This window comes from Zalophus californianus, chromosome 6 (assembly GCF_009762305.2).
Source record: "Zalophus californianus isolate mZalCal1 chromosome 6, mZalCal1.pri.v2, whole genome shotgun sequence".
Classification (NCBI taxonomy): domain Eukaryota; kingdom Metazoa; phylum Chordata; class Mammalia; order Carnivora; family Otariidae; genus Zalophus; species Zalophus californianus.
Genome location: NC_045600.1, coordinates 40,293,645 through 40,318,993, shown reverse-complemented (window position 1 = coordinate 40,318,993; position 25,349 = coordinate 40,293,645). Strand labels below are relative to the sequence as shown.

The following is a 25,349-nucleotide window of genomic DNA, read 5'->3' as shown; positions in this document are numbered from 1 at the left end:
ACACACCTTTTGCTTACCTTTAACTCAACATTTGACTGTATTAAGATCCCAGCATTCTCGAACAGCACGATGTTGTTTTGGTTTAGGTCGTTTAAAAAAATACTTGAGAGAAAGGTATGGGAAATGAGAGGAGAGTGTTTTGGATTTAAAAGTACACGTATACATACGTGTCGTTTATTAAAACTTCAGACAAGGACGTCGTCTTCTTGGGAGTTGAGAGCGTCAGGGCGGGAAGTCAGCTGCAGGGAAGAACAAAAGCATGGCTGCGCGATAGTACTATCTCCGCAGCAGCAGTAGGCTCCCTGATGGAGGGTTGCAGCGACTGTCTGTTACGCCGCCTTTTTACTAGTGACAGCCTCCGTTATTCTGTCAGCTCAGCCAACTAAGCTGTTCCCTGCGTTCTGGTTGGTCACCCGGACTCCGTTAAATGGGAGAAGGAAAGAGGACAGAAAGGTGAATTGTACTAAGTGGGGCACACGGGGATTTCTCTTCTTCGGGACCGGCATCGCCTCATCCTCGGGGACGTGGGGGAATTCCAGGACCGCTTTTAACCCAGAAACCAGTGCGTCCTATTAATTAGTTTCTACGCCCAAGGACGGCAGTGAAAGGCTTAATCTTCTCTTTCCAGCTGGGGCCAAGAGCCGGGTTGATCAGAGCTGCCTGGCCCGTGCGCACTAGCGCCGGACCCCTGGTGGCCCTCAGAGTCCGCACTGGGCAGAGTGGAGGTCAAGTCAAAGGGAACAACCGCACGGTGCCCTCCCCCCACCTCCCCCCACCTCCCCCCACCCGCGCTGTCCGCAACTCGGCTTATTGAACGACCACCGCTAACACTGCAAGGCTGGAGGGCGGGGAGGGGGCGGGTCCCGGCGGGGGCGGGACCAAAGGGAGGGGACGAAGCGGCCGAGGACTATTTCGGGAAGTGTAGTTCTTCGAACCCCAGTTAGCGTAGCTACCCGGGCTGTGCTTGGGAGACTTAGACTACAACTCCCAGGGGTGTGCGGGCCCGGCTGGGGAGTCCATGCGCAGTGGGCGCCACATTGTATCCTATCAGGCGAGGAGAGGGTGATGTCACCTGCGAGTTGGTAACCTACGAGCGGCTGTGAAGGAAACTGTTTAACCGGATCCCATTGTACCCGGAGCGCAGAGCCGCCTTTCCAGCATGCAGGGGCTGCTCAGGTAAGGGGGACGTGCCGCCTCGCCCGCCGCACTCATTCATTAAGTAGCACCGCGCGGTGGCGCGGGGGTGGGCGCGCTTCTTCGGGCCCGGCGCTGGGTTCGCGACGCGCCCTCCAGCTGCCTTCCCGGAGCCCCAGGGCCAGTAGGTAAATATTAAACCCGTCCTTCAGGTTGGGTCTGGGTGGGAAAGGGACCTAGACAGCTCCCGGCTGCGAAGCTGGGTTTAGGAAAATGGCTGCAAGCGCGGCGAAAAGCAAGGCGAGCCCGGAGGAAGGCGCCCCCGAGGACAGGGGTCCCTCCCTCCTTTCTTTCTGAGGCGCTGGGATGCCAAAATAGCAGGCAGGGTACCACTCGCCGCCTTGCTGCGGGCTCCCGAGGCTGCGGCGTTGGGGCGCCGAGGGGTCGTGGCCTCGGCTGGGGGCCCTGCCGCGGTAGGGAGCTGCTGGTCGGGGAGGCTCTGAGGCAGGCGTGGTGGACTCGGAGGTGGCGACAGGGAAGGAGGGACTCGTTTAGCCGCCGGCCCGCGTCCGAGCAGAACCGCAAACATCCTTGCAGCCTTCACTTCAAGCTTTATTCGAAAGGGACGGGGTGACTGTAATTCCAAGAAAGTTGGAAGCTAAAGGTCTCACAGGAGAGGAGGGAAACCCGCGCTGCGGAAGGAGCATGGGGGTGTTGGCGAACAGCAGTGAGTGGAGGCTGCGCCGCCTGCGGAGCGGGTTTGAGGCGCCGCAGAGCGCTCCCGCCTCTCCGCCTGGGAAAGGTGCATCTTCGTTCCCCCCTGCTCTGATTGCTCCCTCCACGAAGAGCACCTGAGCGGGGGCGAAGCATCTGCCCGGAGCCCTGGGCTGGGAGGTGGTAAGGAGGTGCAGAGTGTCTAATAATCAGATGATAATGCTCACTGTGAGGCAGGAGGGCTGGGCAATAGGAACCAGCTGGTATCGAAAATCCAACCGCTCGTGATGGGCTTGCCCTTGTACTTGAGACGCGCTCGAGGCCCGAGAACTCTATAATAAAGTCCTCTGGATTTCCTTTCCCTAGCACTCTCATTCTCTCGTATACTCATTCATTCATCAAACCCTGCGAATGGCTCTTATCAAGTTGCTCACGGCCTGGCGTTGGGGTGTTGTGTTCCCTCACCCCCCCCAAATATTTTAGTGGGCCCAGGAATAGATACCTACGCTTTCTTTCCTCCAACTCGGTCCCCCACCCCATCTCCACCAGCAGGAGAGCATTAACAAGAGCAAATGCTACTCGTGACCGTTTTGCTCTCATTGAGTTGGTAGTTGCTTGAGCCTGGAGAAGGACCTAGTGAATTGAAGCGGAGTTTGTCTGCAAGATGAATCCCGTTGCCATAGCGACTCCTGTCGTCGGAATCTTAACTGCTCCCACTGCTGTTTCAATTCGATGTGGCTCTGCGGGCAGCTGGGAGGGCGTGGCCAGAGGGTGTGGTCAAATGCTCGTTCCGGGCCCAGCTGCTCTCTCTTCTTCACCCGTTTCACAGCCCAGGCCTCTCGTCATTCTCTTAGAAGTAGCTTGGACACAGTTCAAGACCCCTTTCCCTCTCGTGTGTCCGTACCTGGACTCTGCCCCTCTCCGGAAGTAATAGTTTGGAGCCTTTTTCCTGAGGCAAGCTCTGAAAACTACAATGGAATGATCTCTTTTGCCTTTCAGGCTAGATGCATAATGTTCCTGATAACGTACCTGACAGTGTTAGAGGCAGCTTTCTCAAGGGGGGTGTGTCCTCTGTTTTGCATGAAGAGAGCTCCCAGGCCACCAGTAAAGGGCCTCAATTTGCTCTAGGTGCAGCTCTCTGGAAGTTTATAGGGACAATTAATGACTGAAATTGAATTATGGAAGTCAGTATCATCCCTTGTGGTTCTCATAAAATCTAAAAGCCTGCCACCTGCCTGAGGGATGCAGGTCCTTGAGAATGAAGGGGACTGGGCAGGGATCTAGGAGGCCTGGGTCCTGCTCGGGCTCTGTCATTGCTGGCTACCCCACCCTGGGGTTAACCTTTTACCTCAGGGGACCTTGGTCAGTAGTAATGTGGAGGAGGGATAGAGAGTGTTTCCCAAAGTTAATTCGTGGTATAAAATCTTGTGACTCTGCAAGGACTTGGTCATTGTCTTTTCTCAAAATAATCTGAAGATGAGTTAAATTCAGCTTCTGACACTGTGCCTTTGGGTTAACATCTCTTTGGCTTAATATCTGAGCCTTACGTGTATGCTTTGACTGGCAAAATAGCTGGATCCTCATGGCAGTCCTTCAGAGTGTGCAAGGCAGCCATATTACTCTTTATAATAACATTTCTTTTTTTTAAACATTTTTTAAAAAGATTTTATTTATTTATTTGACAGAGACAAAGCGAGAGAGGGAACACAAGCAGGGGGAATGGGAGAGGAAGAAGTAGGCTTCCCACTGAGCAGGGAGCCTGATGCGGGTCTCGGTCCCAGGACCCTGGGATCCAGAACTGAGCCGAAGGCAGATGCTTAACGACTGAGCCACCCAGGCGCCCCTATAAAAATATTTCTAATATTACTAGTATTATCCCTCTATCTGGACTTCTGTTTATCCTTGTATCTTAGAATTGTTTAGATTTTGCCTTTTTTTAAAAATATTTTATTTATTTGAGAGAGAGAATGAGAGGGACCATGAGACGGGGGAGGGTCGGAGGGAGAAGCAGACTCCCTGCCAAGCAGGGAGCCCGATGCCGGACTCAATGCCGGGACTCCAGGATCATGACCTGAGCCCAAGGCAGCCGCTTTAACCAACTGAGCCACCCAGGCACCCCTAGGTTTTGCCTTTTTATAGATTCTTGATGAATGCAGTTATTTGTAATTTAATTGCATTAAGTATAATTGAATTACACAAATATTTTGTTTACCTTCTGCTTTTATTACATTCCAAGGTGGATTATCACAGATACTGCAGTTAAGGGGGGGAAAGGCTGTATCTGTGAGTGTCTATGCATGTGCATTAGTGTGCAGGTAAATGCTTGGGGATGCTGAGTGCCAGGTGGTTGACATTCATCATCTTGTTTTAAGTAGGTGTTTACATCCTCATGAGGAAACAGAATCAGAAATTGTCACCCACTCTTTATTTTTGTCCTAGAACTTACCATTGACTGAAAATCTCCTTCATTTATCAGTTTTTCTTGTGTCTCTATAATTCTGACAGTTCTAATGTGTAGCTTTTTTTTCCACTCCCCTAAGGTCTTTGAGGGCAGGGTCTTTGTCTTGTCCTTCCCTGTCTCTCTAGCAATTAGTGTTTGATCACGGGCAGGTATTTAATAAATATTTGTTGAGTCAATAGTAGAACCATGATTGGAGATTCAAGATTGCATTCTCTCCATTGATAGTTCTGGCATCAGTTGTAATATTCCTGTAGTTTTCTGTGAAGTAGTTTCATCTCAGCATAAATGAAAACTCCCATGTAGCACATAATTGAAGTGTAAAAGGCCTCCCATGTGTTTGAAATAGATGTATTTTGTAATTATTTGGTTTTGGAATACATTCACTCACATAGACTTTTTTCCTTAAAATTCTTGTTACAGTTCTTAATACAATTCTTATTACCCCAAAGCAGGTACTTCTATATTTCTAGATTTCTCTTGTACTATCCTTGACCCAGATAACTTTCCCAGGAGGTGTATGATAGGAGAGACACACACAAAGGCACACAGAGACACACCAAGGGAAAGATATAGAGGCTCTTGCCAGGCCTAATACCTGAGGCACCATTTGGGTAGAGGAGGTGGACAATGGCTCTCTCATCTGGGGTGGAGTTTACCCAAAAACAGGATCAGTTGTCCCACGTGGCTAATGTGAGAGAAGAAATGGGAGTAGGAAACATTTGTCCAATATTTGTAACATTCTGTTATCAGTAGTCAGATTCTGTGGGTTTTTAGAAGCATAAATTAATAAGGAGGTGCTATACTACCGAGGGTGCAGTGGGTCATGTCCTTGCGTGGTGCTTACAGGAGCTTAGTGAGTAGGTGCCAAGGAATTTGAATCCTGGCTTTCTTGCTCTGTGGATAGGCTCTGGGTGTTAAGAATGCCTGTGTGTCTGTGTGTGGTTTTATTTGAGCTACTTTGTTTAAAAGGCTGCTTTTAGTGTTGGTACTATGGTCATCAGGACAAATAAGGTGTTTACAAACAAAACATGGTTAAGATTGAAAGTGTTTCATTGTGTAAATATTTTGGGGATGTTATAAAGAGTGGCTTTGGCTTGAGAATCTTGAGGTCTTCTGTGAAATCACTTAAAAAGTTACAGCTGTTGGATCAGGGGAACCAAGCTTTCCAACAAAGCTTGGTACCACTGAGAGCCTTAGGTGTTTGGTTCAAGAAATAATCACAGAGCTTGTAACTTCTGTGGGGCCCTCCTTGGCTTCATCTCACGCTCCTGGTATTTCCAAGTTTTAAGGCTATCCTTCTATTGCGGGAAACAAAGCAACTTTGCCAATTTAGGTTACAAACTCGTTTAAATTCTAGAGAGGGCACAGTCAAAATGAAAATTTTTCTATTCTGTGAATTTTTTTCTTCTCTGAATAAGGGATGTGGACTACTGTCACTTACTTTGGCATTATGATTTCTAACTTGGTAATGGAGGAAATCTTCCAAGTGAGTATGTATCCTAAACACTCACAGAATCTGTTCTTGGTGATTTTCCCAAGAGCTCAGTTTAGAGGTAACTGATTGCATAGGTACTGTTTAAGAAATCGATAAGGAGGGCAGTTTCTCTATGTGGCTTGGGGGTAGCATCTGGTCAGTGGGGCAGACTGGGGTGGAGGATACCTCCTTTGAGGTTATATTCGCTTAGCAAGTATACTGTTTTTTTCTCTAGATTGTGTTTAGAGTGGCTGAGGGCAGCTGATAGAGATCTGAAGTGCCTCCCTGCCCCTCCGGTTCCTCCAAGCCACCACTTAGTACCCCCGCTGAAAGGGACAGATGCAGATGAGATGCAAGTTGATTTTGATGACCTATATTCCACTCTAGCAGGCTGTTTTTGCAGGAAAAAGAAAAAGTTTACCTTTTCATTTTCTGACATCCTTTCCACTGTTCCAGGAGGAGGGAACTGAGTTTTTTTCATTTTTTTTCAAAGTGAGTTTGCACTCATAGCACCCAGGTCTAAAAATTAGTTAAACACTAATTAATCCAGGAGCACTGCAGCAAGTATATGGAGACCTCTCCCTGCGTCCCCCCTCCCCTGCAGTTAATCTGAGGTTACCAAATACATACTCAACTTTGGTGAGCTTTATTTTCCTTGTTGATGTTTAAGCACTCCTGGTTTTTACACCCTCTGTGACTTTCTGCAGTAATGGCTTCCCTCATTTGGAATGGGTGCTCCTCTGAGTTTCTAAATTCTCCTTGTGCTCTCAGATCCATCTTGAGGAGATTCCACAGATTCCAGGAAGCCTTCCCTGCTTCAGCTTTTACTGACCCCCTCTGCTCCTTCCTCCTTAGAGCCCTTAGCCTGACCACAGAACTTAACACAACCAACATGATGCTAATAGTCAAGGTATGATGCAATAGTCAAGGACCCTTATGCCGGGTCCTTCCTAATATTTTACATGGGCTTAACCGTTGATTCCTCTAACAGCTCTATGAGTTGAGTACTATCATCACCATTTTACAAATGAAGAAACTGAGGCATGAAGAAGTTAAGGAACTTGCCTAGCTCTAGTATTGCAACTGATTAGTGGCAGACTAGGTTAGGGAGCCAGGCAGCCTAGTTCTTTACACCCCACACGATTGCTTTGCCTCTGGTTCTCCTATGTGGTACATTCTTTTCTCTCCATCAAGTTAGGGGGGATCACAACTTCCTTTGTATCTCTGAATTCTGAAACAGTGCTGGGGCAGTAAGTGCTGGGCTGATTGAGAGTAAAAATGCTTCTTCAGTTAATGGTTCCTTAAAGTCTGACTTTCTGGAGCAGCAAATGTTGCATGAGATTAAAAATGTTGCATTTGTGTATTTGGATGATACTACTTTTGAACTCCCTCCTTTTGGCTATGTGGGTGATAGGCAAATTATTTGAAAAAAAAAAAAAAAGAAAGAAACGCTCTTATATGCCAACTCTAAATCCATTTGGACATTTGGAGCCTGTCCAGCATTAGACTGTATTTGTTAATGAGATAACTTTTCAATAGGTTGAATCTCTTATCTGAAAAAAACAAAAACAACAAAAAAACCCTGCTCACCCAGAACAGAGCCACAGAAGCCTGTGACTCCCACAACTTCTGAGCTTCCCTCCTCCTTGTTGTCTTTTAACATAAATTGTGAAGGCTCTTTTGAAAGGGAAATAATGAAAACTTGAGTAGTAGTCAAACATGTAATCTAATATTGGGTTATCCTTAGATACTAAAATAAGCTTTTTTATTGCCCACCTCAGAAGGGAGACTTTTATTTATTTTTACAGTGGAGCAAATTTGGTATCAAATATACTATTGCAGTTCTTCTAAACCATAGCCACTATTGTGAATTAAATGTGGAAACCGAGGGAAGCAGGTTCAGTTTCCAGTGTAGTTGGTACGATTTCCTGACTTACAATAGATCTTTTCCTTTTGGCTTAAAGCTGGATATTGTGCCACTTTGACAATATTTAATGAAGACAATTGAGTAAAACTCAAACTGTGTCATTTAGGGAAATAATAGGAAAGTTATGCCCTAACAATATATTGCCAGGAAGAGAAAATGAAAACAAAGGGCTTATTAGCAATTAGGCTACTCAAACATAATATTCATTCAACAGACATTGATTTCAGAAGCTTTTTGTTTTTTTTCCATTCATCTTGTTACACTTCCTAAGTATGTCAGTCACCTTTAGTAATAACCTGAGTTCATTCTGTTCTATAAATTGCACCAGGATTAGAATTGAAGGTACCTTGTATTCTGACAGGTACATAATTAGGGTCAGCTGTTAAACTAGTCTTTGTCCTTTTCATTTTTGGGAAAAAAAAGTCTTCTGTGTAGTTGACAAACATTGCCCATCTGATGGGCTTTCTGAATTGAGGCTTCCAAGAGTAGATAGCCCATATCCCAGCTTTGGGCATTGTCTGGGCAATACAGATGCCCATCTTTTGGTTTTTGAAATGGATTCTTATATTCTGCTTTTTGGCTAAGCTCAGTTTGTTAATGATATACAAACCAGATCAAGGCCATGGGTCAGTTTTGCCTTGTTTTGGAGCCACAAACTACTGTAATTTTAATCAACCTTTTTTTTTATTTAACTTTTTAAAATTTAATTTAGTGTTTTTGTTTTTGTTTTAAGTAGGCTCTGTACCTAAGGTGGGGGTTGAACTTGGAACCCTGAGATTAAGAGTCCCATACTCAGGGGCACCTCAGGTGGCACCGGGTGCTCAGTCAGTTAAGTGTCGGACTCTTGATTTTGGCTCAGGTCATGATCTCAGGATCCTGAGATCACTCTGTGTCAAGCCCTGTGTCAGAGTCTCTCTCTTGTCTCTCTGCCCCCCACTGCTCGCACTCGCTCTCCTTCTCTCTCTGTCTCAAATAAATCTTTAAAAAGAGAAAAAGTTGCATGCTCTACTTCCTGAGCCATCCAGGTGCCCCCTCCCCTTTTTTTTTAAATTCATCATGCTTTTGGCAACAAAGGAGGCTAGACAGTACACTGTGGATATGTTAACACATAGCTGTCACCAGAATGGCAAAAGATGGTGCCATATTACAAAATGAACTGATGGGGATCTTAGTTTTTTCAGACCACATAAGTTAGAGGCAAGGCTTTGCCAGCAATTTGCCAAGGAACTATATGCTTCTGACAGGTGTCCTATGAAGAGTGAGTTAGAACTAAGAGCATCTTCCTAAAACTTTGCCAAAGCCCCATAGCCTTGGTTGTTTCTGTTTCTTGGGGATGTGACAAGTCAATAGTGGATGTTTTGGTGCCATTTCTTGGCTTTGCTATTCTTCCATAAAACTTCCGCAGATTTGCCTCCTAGAAGAAGAGGGAAGGATGGTGGTCAAAGTCATTCACTGGGTCAGTTGGATTGTTCTTGTGTCTAAATTTGTATTTGTTTCACAGGTTTGGTAAAACTGAGCAGTGAAATGTTAAGACATGAATTAAGTTAGAACCTGTAGTTCTTTTTTTTTTTTTTTGTCTTTTTAAAAAATTTTAAAGTCAGTTAACATGTAGTGTAGTATTGGTTTTAGGGGTAGAATTTAGTGATTCATCATTACATATAACACCCAGTGTTCATCCCAACAATTGCTCTCTTTAATGCCCCTCATCCATTTAGCCCACCCCGCCCCAGGCAACCCTCAGTTTATTATCTGTATAAAGAGTCATTTATGGTTTGCCTTCCTCTCTGTTTTTGTTTTATTTTTCCTTTCCTTCCCCTATGTTCATCTGTTTTGTTTCTTAAATTCCACATATGAGTGAAAATAATGACATTTGTCTTTCTCTGACTGACTTATATCACTCAGCATAATACCCTCTGGTTCCATCCATGTTGTTGCACATGGCAAGATTTCATTCTTTTCGATGGCCGAGTAATATTCGATTGTATTTATGTATGTATGTATCTATATATATATATAATTACATCTTTTCTGCAATAAGATGATTAGACTAAGGGCCCTTCTAAATCCTGAGAATTTATTACCAAAAATACTCTAAAAAGTTAAAGAAATGAAGCAAATTAAACATTTGAAGGTCCTTGCTACACTCCCTACTCTCGAAAGTTGGTGAAATTGTGGGTACAGAAAATGTCATCTGGTTTTGTGCAAGGTAAATGACTTTGGATTTATTTTTTTAAATGCACCCCATATTAGTGGTTATTTGATTTAGGATGATGGTGGCTAAAGAAACAACAATAACATTTCTGTTTATTTCCCATTCTGTTTGTGTGTAGCAGTCTTATTTGCATGAGAGGTGCCCACCCCCTCACTCCCCCCCCCCCCCCCCCCCCCCGGCAATTACTCAGTGCTCAGGGGGTAATTTGAGCAGAAAGTCAGAGACAGTGTGGAATGAATTGGGCTGGAATTGAAGGCGATGGTTGAGACAGCATCGTGTTCAGAACGTTAAATGAAAGGCCTGTTGTTATACTTTTGCATTTTAAAAATCAAGGATGGAGATTGGATTGGACTAGAAAACCTCTATGACCCATTTAGGGCTTGACAATCTGTGTGCAGGTGACACTACAGAAGTTCCAGGAACTGTGGCAAGAAAATGCCTTGCCTATGACATTTTCTGCTAAGGGATTGGTTTATATAAAAAATACATATATACTATTTTTAGTTTGACCCAGTTTCTTTTCAGGCTGTGACTGAAGCTGTCTTTCTAACGTACTCCATCTTTTCCTACTATACGAGCCGTGAACTGCCTCCTTGTCAGGTCTGCACTCATCGTCTCCCTCGGGCAAAGGAGAAGATTGTCACCAGTCTGCCAGGTTTCACATGAGGGGGACCACAACCACTGACCTCACAAAGGAGCCTGTCTTCCCCCTTAACCTCCTAATGAAGAATAGGGAGCTATGTGGTAGCAGAGAGGGGGCTGCTTACATTTTAATCCTCCCAAGCTAGACTGTTTTTCTGATGGAATAAGTTGGGGAAAGTAGGTGGAGGGGAGGACAGAGGGGGTTATTGGGTCCCACTTATCTTATCATTTGTTTCCCTCTGGATTGCGTTTGTTTATACTGCCTCCTCAGGCCAGGAATTCCTCCAACAGAAAGCATGCGTACACACGGGGATATTCAGATCCGATCCTGGCTTCCTCCTTCTTGTGTCCCATTTGCTGACTTGGCTTTCCTCTCTACAGCCTGATCTGAAAGGAGGGCTGGAGATGCTTAACCTGTTTTTAATTCTTCCGTTCTGTGGAAAAGAGATCTTAAAACAGTGACTTGGGGCCAACATGTTAATGTTTTTCTGATGGGAAAAGAGGATGGTGATGAGTAGGTTTAAATTCAACATTTATGTAGGTAGAGAGTTTAGTCATGAATGTTTGACACCTTGAAATGAAATCTTTTCACCTTTTGGTTGCTGTGATGTAATTGCACAGAGAAAAAAGAAACACCAGTTAATTTTAGGTTCAGATGTGGGTAATCTTAGCAGTTCACCTCAAACTCTTCGGCCTCTGTTTCCTCATCTGTGAAATGATGTGAAAATTATAAAATTTTGTGAGAATGGTGTCATAAAATAATGACCGTACTTGTATGGCATTGTGTAATATTGACGTAATACCCACTGGGTGTCCCTAGAATGGAAATCAGGAAGAAGGGACGCCAATTTTTTCACCTTCAGCGTTTCCAAACTTGGCCCCTGCTCTTAGCACTATGTATCTGAGATGCTGAAGCTAGACCCTTAAAATCAGATCCCTAGTCTGTTCTTAATTGAACAGTGTCTAGTTATGTTCCCCAGTCCCGGGGCTCAGGAAATTCCATAGGTTGTAAGGGATGAGGCTAGACAGTGTTTTGGGGTGATCATCCAATTCTGTTTAAAATGATAAACTCTTGGGGCGCCTGGGTGGCTCAGTCGTTAAGCGTCTGCCTTCAGCTCAGGTCATGATCCCAGGGTCCTGGGATCGAGCCCCACATCGGGCTCCCTGCTCAGCTGGAAGCCTACTTCCTCTCCCACTCCCCCCGCTTGTGTTCCCTCTTTGGCTGCCTCTCTCTGTCAAATAAATAAATAAAATCTTTAAAAAAAAAAAATAAATTGATAAACTCTTTAAGCCAGAGTTTGACTACCAGTGGTACACAGGATGGTAGCCAACTGTCATGTTTTGTTTGGCTAACACAGTGTTATTTTTAAAAAATGATTTTAGGGAGCATTTACACTCTGATTTGGTACAGGCCCCACCACACCCTAGTGCCTCATACACAGCCACTTTATGTGGTATTTCTTTATCTCCTTGGACCTTGAAGGCGTTTGAATTTGCTATCCCTATTTTAAAATAAATTAAAATTGTAATGGAAGTCTCTTCAAACCCGAGGGCTGGCAAATGACCCAATCCAGGGTTCTTCCACTTCAGTGTTATTGGCATTTGGGACAGGATAATTCTTTGTTGTAGGGGCTGTACTGTGTAGTGTAGGATGTTTAGCAGCTTCCTTGGCCTCTACCCACTAGATACCAGTAGCAACCTTTCCCCCCATTGTACAACCAAAACTGTCCCCAGACATTGCCAAATGTCCCCAGAGGGGCAAATTTGGCCTTGGTTGAGAGCCAGCTGACAGATTTGGGAGAGCCTGAGAACTTTAAACATTAGATACGGCTTGGATATTTAGGGATAAATTGGAATTCATCTGGGAAACCGAGCAACCCTGCTGTTTTTATTTATTTGGGCAGTTGGTGAGAGCAAAGTAAAGGTCAGTGGAGTAGACCCTGTGAGGTCATTTCTCCATTCTTCCATGACCACTGCCTGGGAGGCCAGCCACATTTTAAGGACATATTCTTGGTCACAACAGGGGACTCCGTGAGACACTGATGCTGGGCCAGGGCAAGCCCACCAGAGCTCGTGGGTAAACAACTTTGAAGCCCATGGCCTGTGTTGGGTGGTCAGTAATGTTATCTGTGGATAAGAAAGATGAGGCTTTGGGGAAAGAAAGGTTGGCTCTGTCATTATTGTCAAAGGGCAAAATGCTTAGAAAAGGGGAGGGGGGCTTCAACCTTTAAAAATGACAGCTTATCTCACATTAGCAGTGTGGGAAGAGCTCTGAAAAAGCTTAACAGAGTGATGTTTCATTTTTTTTTCCCTCTTCCTCAACCAAGAATGTCTTTAAAGATGGAATCTAAAACTTGGGCTTTGGCAACACTCAAATTGGCTCTCAGAAAAACATTGGTAAGATTTTCAGTGTACATAAAGGGAATATTATGAAGTTCTAACTAACTAACCCAAGCTCAGGTCTTGAGCAACTAATGCAAAGATAATGCTTCAGGAAGCACACAGTTTTCAGTTAAAACAGAAGCCAAAGTTCCTTGTCAGAGGGTTAGGTGGGACTTCTAAAGGGGTCCATGCCTCTTACTGAAGGCTGTTTGTTGGTTCTCTGCCCTGCATGGGAGTCAGAATACCCTCTGTGGTGGATATAAAAAGGAGACGGATCCAGATTCTGATTTTGTAGATGTCTGGGTTTGGACCTAATCTCCAGAAATCTTAAAGCTCCCCAGGTAATTCTGATAATTAGCCAGGACTAAAAACAAGTGGGAGCAAAAGATCTGGAAAATTTGAGACATTACCTTCTTTTCAAGATGATTCCCTAGGAGATTCAATTTGCACATTCACCTATTGTTTAAAAGAAAAGGAAACAAACCACCCCATTACAAATGGCAAACACCAGGAGTGCCTTTGAGATAAACTGGGTGGAAGGGTGGTAGTAGTAGATGCTTTACTAGGTTCTATTCTAGAAAAATCCACAGCTATGTTTCACTCAGTGAATTTCTCATTAGACTCTTCTGGCTTCAAAAACAGAGGGTAGATTTGTTTGTTGCAAGTTTCTTTACTTGGTCTATGCCATGTGCCATGGTGGAGCCCAGACTACAAAGTCCCGGAGTTATAACTACCAAAGTGGAAAATAGAATAAAATGGCTCCTTTTACTTGGATTCTACTTAGAATTTCAGATCCAGATTTCTGTCAAGCATAGCAGAGGCAAGGGAATAGCTAAGTTTCAGGGGGAAATATACAGAGCATTTTATGGACCATCTCATAAGCCATGGAAGCAACACCTTAAAATATTCATTTCATTCATTTATTCATTTGGCTTGTAAAATATGTTTTAATGTTGGGTGTGAACATTTAAGAATGCTATTTTAAATTCCAGATTTTTGCCTTTGGAATACAGAACACTTGTTTTACTTATTAAATAAAGCTCAGATCATCCTCTGTCTTCAGCTTCTGATATAAGCAAGTTACATTGTGCAGTAGGGGAAGAGTCTCTCCAATGAAAGATTTTTTTGCTTTCACTGGCAAGTAGTTTCATGTTTTGTGTATTTGAATCATGTCTGTGTTTTCAAAGGAATGTTCATAGCATCAGTTATAAGAAGCAGTACTCTTCAATCCCAAATCACAGTTTTTCCAGTATTTGTTTATGCCCGTAGATCAAATCTTCTACCCTCAGTTCTTCCTCAGGTGTTGATTTTGTGTTTCAGGTGACCAAATGTTTTCTGGTACTAGAGAAAAATCACATGGTATTAAAGAAAGAATGACAGTTAAAAAGACAGGATACAGGGTTTCTTTTTAGGGGTGAAGAAAATGTTCTAAAAATCATGGTGATGGTTGCACAGTTTGTAAATATACTAGAAAACCACTACGCTGTACATTTTAAATGGATGAATTTTATATCTCAACAAAGCTGTTAATTAAAAAAAGGGGGCTAAAAAGAATCCTACTAAGTGCAACCTTAGAATTTTAGACCTTAGGGATAATACCTCTGACATACTTTCCCATTTCTTTTCTTCATGTACATCTCAATTTTTTCCCCTAAATAACATATATAAAATGGAGAAAGAATAGTTGTGATGATTCCTTAATATTTATGGACCGCCTGAGACATTGGAAACCTTGTTATAGAGAAATGGACTCTGGCTCCTATTTTTTTCACACCTCCTAATCATGAGCTAGGGCATTAAAGGATAGAAAGCTTTGTACTGTTTTATACCTACTGTGATGAAAAGCTAAAGGTTTTGGTGATACATTTGGCTTAGTCACAATTTGCCCTAAACTTGTTCCATATGATTATTTTGCAGGATTTTTTGCTGTAGAAGCCCTCACACTGTAAAAAGCACTCGAGTATGTAATCTTGCCTGTAAAGCTAACTGTGTGTGTTGGATAAGGAATATTTCATTTATAAGGGATTATGTAGCTCAGGGTTTCTCAAATTTGGATTCATGATCCTTTGAGAAACACTACATTAAAAGTTAAATTGCTGAAGGTTTAGGTACTCACTTAGTGTCAATGGGATCATAAACTCTTGTGCAGAAGGTGAGCTTTGGGGTACTGTGGTGTACTCTTCGGGTATCAGATAGCTTACCCAGGCATATTAGTTTTACTGCTGTGTAACAAATTACCACAAATTCAGTAGTTTAAAACCCCACCAGGTCAGAAGTCTGGGCATGCTGTGGCTAGCTTCTCTGCTTAGGGTCTCAGCAGGCTAAAATTCACGTGTCAGCTAAGGCTGCAGTTCTCATTTGGGGCTCATGGGTTCTTCCATGCTCCATAGTTGGCAGAATTTATTTCTTTGTGACTATAGGAACTGAAGATAGCTAGCTGTCAGCCAGGGACTGTTTTTACCTCCTAGAGGCCACCCACATTTCATGTCACGTGGCCCACCTTGGCAGTTCACACATGGATGTTTCCTTTCTTGCAGGCTAGCTGGAGCACATCTCTCTGACTTCCTTTTCTGCCATCAGCCAGAGAAAAGGCGAAGATTAAGGTCTTACCTGATTAGGCCAGACCTACCCAAGATGATCTCCCTTTAACCATCCAATGTATCATAACCATGAGAGTGATGTCTCATCATAAACAGGTTCAAAGGGTAATGGGGAGTGTCACCTGTCATACCAGATAAAAGAAATTATGCCAGTTAACTGTTGATGATTATTAAGATGAACATCCAAAAATTCAGGAAATAAATGACACCTCACAAATACGCTTCTGGACCCCTTCTGTCTTCCTAAAATATCTCCCTCTCAGATTAATGGCTTTCCATTCCTACTTTTCTTGTTTCAAGTAGAGTGAAAATGAAGATATTTTAAAAATGTTTCATTATTGAAAGTTTCCTACACACATACACCCACATAGAATGATTAATATAGTTAATATGAGAATTTTACATATATCCACAGCTTCATCAATGATCAGTTCATGGTGAATCTTTCATTTTTGCCCCCAACTACTTTATATCAACTCTGGGATTTTTTTTTTTTTAAGATTTATTTATTTATTTTGGGGGCGGGGGGAGAGAGAAAGCAGGCTCCAGGCCCAGTGTGGAGGTGTATGCAGTCAGTAGTCGATCTCCCAAACTTGAGATCATGACCCAAGCCGAAATCAAGAGTTGGATGCTCAACTGAATGAGCCACTCAGGTGCCCCAACTCTGAGATTATTTTAAAGCAAATTCCAGACATCTTGTAATTTCACCTGTAAATATTTTAGCATTTCTATCCAAAAATATCAGAACTCTTTTTAAAAATGTAACTAAAATACCATTATCACACATAAAATAATTTATATTATTTCTTTAAAATTACCAGACATCTCATCAGCTTTCAAATTTATACTTTTTAAAAATTTATTAACTCAAGATTCCAATAAAGTTCATAGATTGCCGGTTTTGTTTTGTTTTGTTTTAATATTCCTTAAGCCTCTCTAAATCCTGTACATTTTTCTTTCCAACATACTTTGAAAAGAACTGGGTTATTTGTCCTATAGAATTTCCCATAGTCTAGATCTAATGGTACAACATCTCTCTCTGTTTCATCCATTTTCTGTAAATTAGTTAAGATGAAAATAATTGATGCCATGGACCTGTCTGGTCATTAGCGGTAGAAAAGCTTATTTAGTGAAAGGAATGTATAGATAGATAATTTACTAGATTCATTTTTGGGTAGATACTTAGAAAAATATTTGGGAGTAGAGCAAGTATGCTAGGTTTTTTGGACTTGTATTACTGAGAGAGTTTAAGTGTTATATACTTAGAGTGCATGAATTAGTGCAGGTTAAATTCTTATAGGAAACATACAACCTATAGATTCATTAAGTGATACTTAGATTTGCTTAGTTTTTTTGGCCTAGTGTTTTTGTTAAATCGGGTTTTAGCTTCTGTAAAAGGAAAAAAAAATTCTTAAGGGGAAAGGTATTTCATTTTTGAGTTTCTGAAAATAACCAGATTTTAAAAATTGTGAAGATCATAAAATAATTGCTTTCTTGTAAGAGGGCTTTGCTAATTATTTCTTATCTGTAGGTTCTCTAAAGACCTATCCTTTGTCCTCAAAGAACATGATGCATATTTAAAATTCTTACCATTGAAATATTTTATTTTTAAAAAATGCAAGTTAATATTGTTTTAGGAGAACAATTTTATATGACTGCCATTGAAAGAAAGAAGAGGTTATCTAATTTAAATTTTGTTTTGAAGGAAAAAATAGCATTGGGTTGAGATAAGTAGCAGCTTAATTAGACCATAATTACTTAAAATAGGGGATACAGACCTTTTTCTATAAAGGGACAGATAGTAGATATTTTCAGCTTGGTAGGCCATGTTGTTCCTGTCATTATTGTAGGAAAAATAGCCATCGACAGTATGTAAACAAATGGGTGTGGTAAATTGGGGAGAAGTGACATCTTGACAATATTGAATCTTCTTATCCATGCACATGGATTCTCTCTCCATTTATTTTGTTCTTTGATTTCTTCATTAGAGTTTTATATTTTCTTCATAGAGGTCGTGTACATATTTTATTAGACTTCTACCTAAGTATTTCATTTTGGGGGGTGCCTAATGTCACTGGTATTGTTTTTAATGTCACTCACTTTTCACTCTTTCATTGTTGGCATATCGAAAAGCAGTTGACTTTTATTATTAACCTTGTATCCTGCAGCCTGGTTTTTGTTTTGTTTTGTTTTTGTTTGTTTTTTGTAGATAGTCTTTATCAAATTGAGAAAGTTCTTTTTTATTCCTAGTTTACAGAGAGGGTTTTTTTTGCTGTTGTTTTTTTGTTTTAATCATAGTGGGTGTTGGATTTTGTCAAATACTTCTCCTGCATCTATTAATATGAACATGTGATTTGCTTACCTGGGATAAATCCCATTTGACTGTAGTGTATAATTCATCTTAAATGTTTTTGGGTTCAATTTGCTAATTTTTTTTGTAATATATTTGTCTGGTTTTGCTATGAGCAAAATTCTGGCTTAATAGAATGAGTTAGGAAATACTCAAATTCTCTGAAAGAGGGAGGTTATAGAGAATTGGCATAATTTTTTTCCTTAAACGTTTGGTAGAATTCACCAGCGAACCCATCTGGGCCTGGTGCTTTCTGTTTTAGAAGGTTATTAATTATTGAGTTGTCTGTTTTTATTAGTGTTAAGGCCTGCATGCAGAAACTGATCTGTTTCTGGATAGTTGATGCTAAAGAATTATTTTTGGAATTAAAAAATAAGATTCTCAAAATTATAAAATAAACACATCAACAATTTTATTTAACTTATTAGTGAAGGAACCAGTAAGATGTTAGTACCAGTTCAAAAGGTAAGTTGAGGGGTGCCTGGGTGATTCAGTCGTTAAGTGTCTGCCTTCGACTCAGGTCATGTTCCCAGGGTCCTGGGATCAAGCCCTGTATCAGGCTCTCTGCTTTGTGGGAAACCTGCTTCTCCCTCTCCCACTCCCCCTGCTCGTGTTCCCTCTCTGGCTGTCTCTCTCTGTATCAAATAAATAAAATTTAAAAAAAATTGAAAAAAGATATATATCCTTCTGTCTGTACATCCATTGACCCATCTTCCTGTCCACAAGCAGAAATGCTGAAATAAATTCGTAGTAGATACAAAACTAGTTAATATCCTAAAGGACTATAAAAATTAATGTTTTTTCTTCCTACATGTATGTAAATCAGTTGTATCTCCACCAGGCAAAATCTGTTTGCTTTGCTATAGATAAGGGCCATTATGAAATAGTCTGGCCCAGTGGGTTCTCAAACTTCTTTGTTTCAGGATGCTTTGATCCTATTAAGTATTGAAGACCCCAAAGAAATTTGTTTGTGTAATGTATTAATTAGATTAGAATCAGAATGGAGAAATTTTAACTATTCTTTCATTAAAAAAAATAACAAAACCTATTTTATGTTATCATCTGAGTGATGACTTCATCATGGGTATTGAAAGTTTTGGAAAATTCCACTGTGTACTTGTTGAGAGAATGAGAGAGAAATGGCACATAACATCTTGATATTATTATGAAAATAGTTTTGAACTCATAAACACCCTGACAAGGCCCGAGGCTCTCCAGGCCTCCCCAAACCACATTTTGAGAACCACTGGCCTATTTAAAAGGTGGGGGGGAAGGTCAAAGATAATCCCTGGAGGACCTGCTAGACCACAAATAGCGTTCTACTGAAAAGATACCCAGTAATCTATTTTCCCTGTTTCTAAATCTTGTTTTTTTTTTCTTAACAGTAGTCCCTCCTTTGACAAAATGTCATCCTGCCCAGCATGAGGCATTACCAAGGCTGTTTTGAAACTATTAAGTCAGAAACTTATTTTATTTTTTATTATAAAATTAATACAGGTTACTATATGAAAAAATGAAAAAAATAGGAAGTATAAAGGAATAAGAGAAATCTTACCAAGGAGGCAAATAATGTTAACATTATGGGAATACATCTTTATGAAGTTTGAAAAAAAATTTTGATTATATATTATCTGTACTTTTTTGCATCCTTCCCCCGACCAAATGTTGTCATAAGCATATTTCATGTTACTAAAACTTTTTTAAAAATTGAAGTATAGCTGACACTAAAACTTTTTACTGTGTTAAAAAAACACATCATAGAATTTACCATCTTAACCCTCCTTATTAAATATATAGTTCCAGAGTGTTAAGTATATTTACATTGTTGTGAAACAGATATCTAGAACCTTTAATCTTGCAGAACTGAAACACTGCCACTTAAACAACTCCCCTTTGCCTCCCCCCACATCTCCCTTTACCCCAGCCCCTGGTAACCACCATTCTACTCTCTTTATCTATTAAAGTGACTACTGTAGATATCTTATGTAAGTGGACTCATACAGTATTCTTTTGTGGCTGGCTTATTTACTTAGCATAATAAGGTCCTTAAGATTCATCCATTTTGTAGCATGTGCAGGATTTCCTTCTTTTTTTTAAGCTGCATAGTATTTCATTGTATGTATGTGCCACATTTTGTTTATGCATTCAACCATTGATGGACACTAGGGTTACTTCCACCTCTTGGCTATTGTGAATAGTGCTGTAATGAGCATGAATATGCAAACATCTCTTTGAGACCAAGCTTTCAATTTTGGGGGGTATACCCTGAGCCTAGAATATGGTAGTTCTTTTTTTAATATTTTGAAAAGCTGCCATACTATTTTTTATAGCCCTTGTACCATTTTACATTCCCACCAACAAAAGTGCACATCCTCATCAACATTTTGGGGATTTTGTGGTTATTTTTGATGGTGGCCATCTTAATGAGTATGAGATTATTAAAACCCTTAATAAACTTCTTAGATGGCAGCCTGTATTTCCTTTATATGCTATATAGGATAATCATTTTCCCGTTGTTTTTCCATTAAAAACCATTTGAACATCTTTTTCATGTTTCAGATTTTTTTGTTTTTAGGATACATTCTTAGATATGAAATAAATGGGTCAAAGGGTATATAATTTTAAAGTTCTTTTTATACATGCTGCTTCAAGAAAAGTTTTGCCAGTTGACTGAATCAGAGTGTTAAAGCATCTTTCATTTCACACCTGTTTATGCTGAGTATTATTCTCTTACAATTATCAGTGACTGAACGACTGGCAAATGCTGTCCCATCGTATTTTAATTTGCATTTTAGAAATTTGTTCAATAGAACTTTTTTCTCCAGACCATTTGTATTTTTTCTTTCTCAAACGACCTGCTTGCCCATTTACCTGTTTAAATCTCAATGTTTTAAATAGATCATACAAAATTAATTAGCAATGCAAAGATGAAGCTACCAGAACTTTTCATAAATGCAGTAAACAATCATGGACCCCATTAGAAGGAAACTCTTGAGTGCTTCAGGCACATTTAAAATGACCTCTAAAATATTTCTCTGGGATAAGGGTCTCTGGCTGCAGATTTGCGTAGTTATCTTAACAAGCCCTTTTCTCATTATGTGAAGGGAAACCTTAAGTCAGCTCCTGTCATTTTATGGCCAGTTTGCGTTTCCTGGAGTTTGCCTCAGTTGTTTCCTACTATCTGTGCTTTTTCTGCTGACAGTGAGACTCTGCTACATAGAAGACACTTGTAAAGGCAGAGAGGACAGGGAGATGATATGTAGTTTTTCCACTGGACTGAACATGTTTGCAAGAATAGGAGGTAGAACAATGAAATAATCCAAATATTATGAGGAGGGAGGCAGAAGTTTGTATTAGAGTGGTTTATGTGATAAAAGAAATGTTATACCCAGTCCTTTTTGTTTATAAATGGTATTGTAGAACAGATATTTGAATGCTTAGCCAAAATATTTAAAGCATTTTGCCTGTACTGCACTCAATATTACAAAAATGCAGTATTTATCACAGTCCGATTATCTTCACGTCAGTGTGTCATAAGTCCATATTATAGGGGAAATGGATTTTCTCCTACCTTAAGTGCTCCAGGTTTGTTCTAATTTAAACAGAAAATAGTCCTCTTCCAAGCAGAGAGAGAGAGGTTCATGCTTTAAAACTAATTTTAAATAATTATGGTAACCCAGTAATAGAATATAATGCTGTGTCTACCAGCATACTTTAGAGAAGACAACTTAGTGTTATCATGGCTCTGTTCACGTTATTATTATTTTTTTCTGGGACTCTGTTTTGAGGCACTGTGGCTGGCTGTCTTCCTTCAAGAAGTAGCAAACAAAATGCAGAACATATCCCATGGAGCTTTCTGGTAGGGCAAGTGTTGGCTGGCAGTCCCTGCCATGGTCTGACCCAGTGGTGTAGAGGGTTTTGAGAGGATTCTCTGGAGTAAGGGACCACGATCCTGAGGAGAAGGCTCCCTTTGCATTCTCTCTGAAACATCAATTCCTGTCTTTCTCGCCTGGAAGAGTAGCTATTTCTCTCCAGCTGATGGGTTTGTTCCCAGGCACCACTCAAATCACAAATGGTCTGATTCATTGTAAAATCGACTGATGGACCAGAATTCCCAAGAGTACCAAATGCCTTTGTAAGTAGAGAATCAGACAATATTCACACATTCTGTGGACAAATGATATCTCCAATGCAAAATGGACCATGACGTATTTTATCTTAATTTTCTATAACGCTTTCTTGATTTGCAATGGCAAAATCTTGTAGGAAACAAAATAGAGATTATAAAGTCTTGTTCTGTGTCTGACAAAGTTCTGGATTAAAAGTATTCAAACATACTTTTCTTATTAATGGTAAGGAGTTCCATATTATGAATTTACCAAAAAAATTGATTTAAGAAATATAAAATGCCTGCTCTGTCATTTTTTGATTTAGCCAATCCCTGATAACTCTTATTATAAAAGTTTTAGGTAGAATATATGACTGATGGAGTCACATTTTGTAACTTTATGTAGATTTCATTACTTAAAGGGGCTGGTCCTAAGTATGTCAAGCTTTGACAAACAGTTTTTAAAATATAACATCATTAATTTTCTACCAAGATTGGTAACTATTATTTGGTTCGTATTTACTGAGATTCTTAAATGTATAATTTATCTTCTATGGAGGAAACATTTTTATTTTATTTTATTACTATTATTGTTTTAAAAAGATTTTATTCTTTTAAGTAATCCATACACCCAATACGGGGCTTGAACTCACAACCCTGAGATCAAGAGTTGCATGCTGTATTGACTGACCCAGCCAGGTGCCCCTTGAAGAAACCTTTCTAATTACCTTGGTTTAAAAGGGACAAAGTATAGGTGCATATTATGGCAACAACACTACAGTTTTTTTAGTACAATCCTCTAGTTGAGAGGCATGAACTTTTTTGAAGTGAGAACTTTTCTTTTACAGTATCAAATAAAAAGCCCTTGTATTAGGAGGACTAATACGAGTAATTAAGTCAAGATTTCAAGCCGCACATTATGACAGCTCATGTTGTAGAAAACTCTCCAGTAGGGGAATGCAAACTCTTGAGCATGCTCTCTACTTGTGTGACTTTGGCCACCAATCTCTTGGGCTTCAATTTCCTCAGATGTAAAATGGCAAGGTTTGAATTAGCTCACCAGTTCTGTGACAGTTTTGTTGTCTCTAGTGGTTTTTTAAAGGAGTGTAGCATTCTGCATCAGAAGTCAGGATTGACCCCTTTTTAGAGCTAGCAAATTGAAATCTGGAGTAAGTGATTTGCCCAGTAATATATTTAGTGTGATGATAGAATCAGAGAGCTCAGGTCTCCACTAACCTCTTAGATGCCTATTTGACACATTCTGGTTGTCAGACACATTCTGGTTGTCACATACACCTGTCCTTCCCTCCACTTCCTATTCCCTACACAGCCATGGCAGACGTGTTTATCTCCTGCTTATCTAATGTGACATTTCTTTCCTACTCAGCCTGGACATGGCCTCAGAGCCCTTCTTGAAGCACTATTCTAATAGCCACAGCTAATAGACAAGGAAATCTTAACTAGTTTGACATGATAGGTAGTAGAATCTTTAAAATAAAAAGTTCAGTCAAGGTTTTTTTAAGATTTACTTGTTTGATTCAAGTGGAATATTGTGGCTTTCTCTTTAGCAGGGGTTCCCAATGTGATGATTCCTTTTTAATTTAGAAAAAATTCTGGATTCCCACATGACAGTGAACTCAGTAACACTTTAAATGAGTATGTTTCAACAATCCCGACATATAGATTCACTTAGAAAAATGGGCATACCTATCTGTGTGAGACATTTACATGTCCCTCCCCTACCCCATCCCCACCCACCAAGAGTACAGCATTAGAAACTGTTACTCTCTACCACTTTGTCTTTTTTTCTTGGTTTCAATTTAAATATATATTTTTTAAGATTTTATTTATTCATGAGAGAGAGAATAGAGAGAGAGAGCACAAGCAGGAGGAACAGCAGAGGGAAAGGGAGAGGCAGACTCCCCACTGAGCAGGGAGCCCTATATGGGACTCAATCCCAGCACCCTGAGATCATGACCTGAGCCGAAGGCAGATGCTTAACCATCTGAGCCACCCAGGGGCCCCTCAGTTTAAATTTTAAAAGTAGGATTGAGTTTTTATTTTTAAGGGATCTCATCAGTTGTTTCCATACTATGTACTGTGGAGTCCCAATTCCAGGAGGTGCCTTGGGGAGAGTCCCCCTCTCCCCACACCCCTTCCAGCTCTAACCGGCCTGTTTACTTCAAACTCTTCTACATATATATAGGGATCCTCCTTGATTTTATTTGGATAAAGGGTTTCACAGCTTTAAAAAACTTGAAAAACACTCATAATCTCACATTCCCATCTTACACAGAGTGTTTTGGAGTTACCCTGTGAACATTGGAGCCAGGATGAGGACCCCGATTGTCCGGCTTGCAGGCCACTCTTCATCCCCCTACCGGAGCTGCTATTCCTAGGAGCAGTGGAGGTTGTAAACGGACACCACTGCCTGCTGGGAGTAGAGCACATACTTCTATGGAAAGAAAAATTGTTTACATTGTAATACCAGGGAAGGGACTCAAATCTGTTTCCACCCTTGAATACAAGGCTATGTGGTATACATATTTGTAAATGTTTGTCTTGTTTGGGTGTGGGCTTCTCTAACTATTTGGGGTGGGTGGAGGGATGGTGAAGCTTTTTTTTAAAGAAAAACAAAACAACAGCGTTATTTTAAAACAGTGAAGAGTGATGTGGTGGGCAGAAGACTGCTTCCCTTCTCTCTCCTCCCAGTGCTGTGCTCCTTCCCTGCTGTGTTGGGGGCATGCTTTACCTTGTCCTGATTTTTAAGCACTGTCCTAGCAGAGTCTTTGGTGTCTTTCCTAGATTTTGCTATGAAAGGACAACCTCAGTTCAGGGCTCATTTCTCTGCAGGGGTCATCTTTTGCCATTATCAAATCATCACACCATCAAGACACCAGCCAATAGGATGCTTAACATACCTGGCCTGGGCTGCGCTATTCTGCCTGGGGCGTTAGCACACAGCCCAATGTCCTTCCGAGGCCTGCCATGATCCGCTGTGATTTCTGGGAGTTGCTTTCCTTGTTGACCTTGGCCGTTTGGGGCTGTAGGTGATCCAGGATAACTGGAATGAGTGTCTGGTGACAGACGGTGGAGGTGCTGGGTACTCTCGCTCTATACCGGGGCGTGGATTGTTAAGTGCCTTCTTGGTTGGCGCGGCCGAGGTGATGCTGACTGCTCCCGCAGATCCCTGACAGGACTCTTGCTTCCTGACCCTCTCAGGAAGGTCCTCCCCTCTCTCGTGGAGAAGCTGTTCTTTTCACTGCGGTGAAGCCAAATGCCTCATTTTGGCCAGTAGTTTCAACCTCTTCCTTCCCCATATGTTCTAACAGATACGGTGATGAG

General features: G+C 41.1%; 1 protein-coding gene and 1 long non-coding RNA gene across 6 annotated transcripts in view; one reads left to right on the top strand and one right to left on the bottom strand.

Moving 5' to 3' along the window:
* The first annotated feature begins 1,055 nt into the window (after positions 1-1,055).
* DAAM1 (dishevelled associated activator of morphogenesis 1) overlaps positions 1,056-25,349 on the top strand; it is a 164,336-nt gene continuing 140,042 nt past the window's right edge. Inside the window, exon 1 of one of the 4 annotated variants that reach the window (XM_027570709.2) lies at positions 1,056-1,176. The gene's annotated coding sequence lies outside the window, so the exon portion shown is untranslated. Of the gene's footprint in view, positions 1,177-1,301; positions 1,323-25,349 lie in introns of those variants that run through there. The other 3 variants (XM_027570704.2, XM_027570706.2, XM_027570708.2) reach the window with 3 other exon arrangements.
* On the bottom strand, positions 13,878-25,058 carry LOC113909485. 2 transcript variants are annotated; one of them, XR_003515752.1, is made up of 3 exons: positions 24,926-25,058; positions 15,447-15,668; positions 13,878-14,287 (listed from the first exon to the last, which is right to left on the bottom strand). It is a non-coding gene; the product is annotated as an uncharacterized LOC113909485 (long non-coding RNA). The 2 variants fall into 2 exon arrangements; XR_003515751.1 differs by having other exon boundaries at positions 15,557-15,668.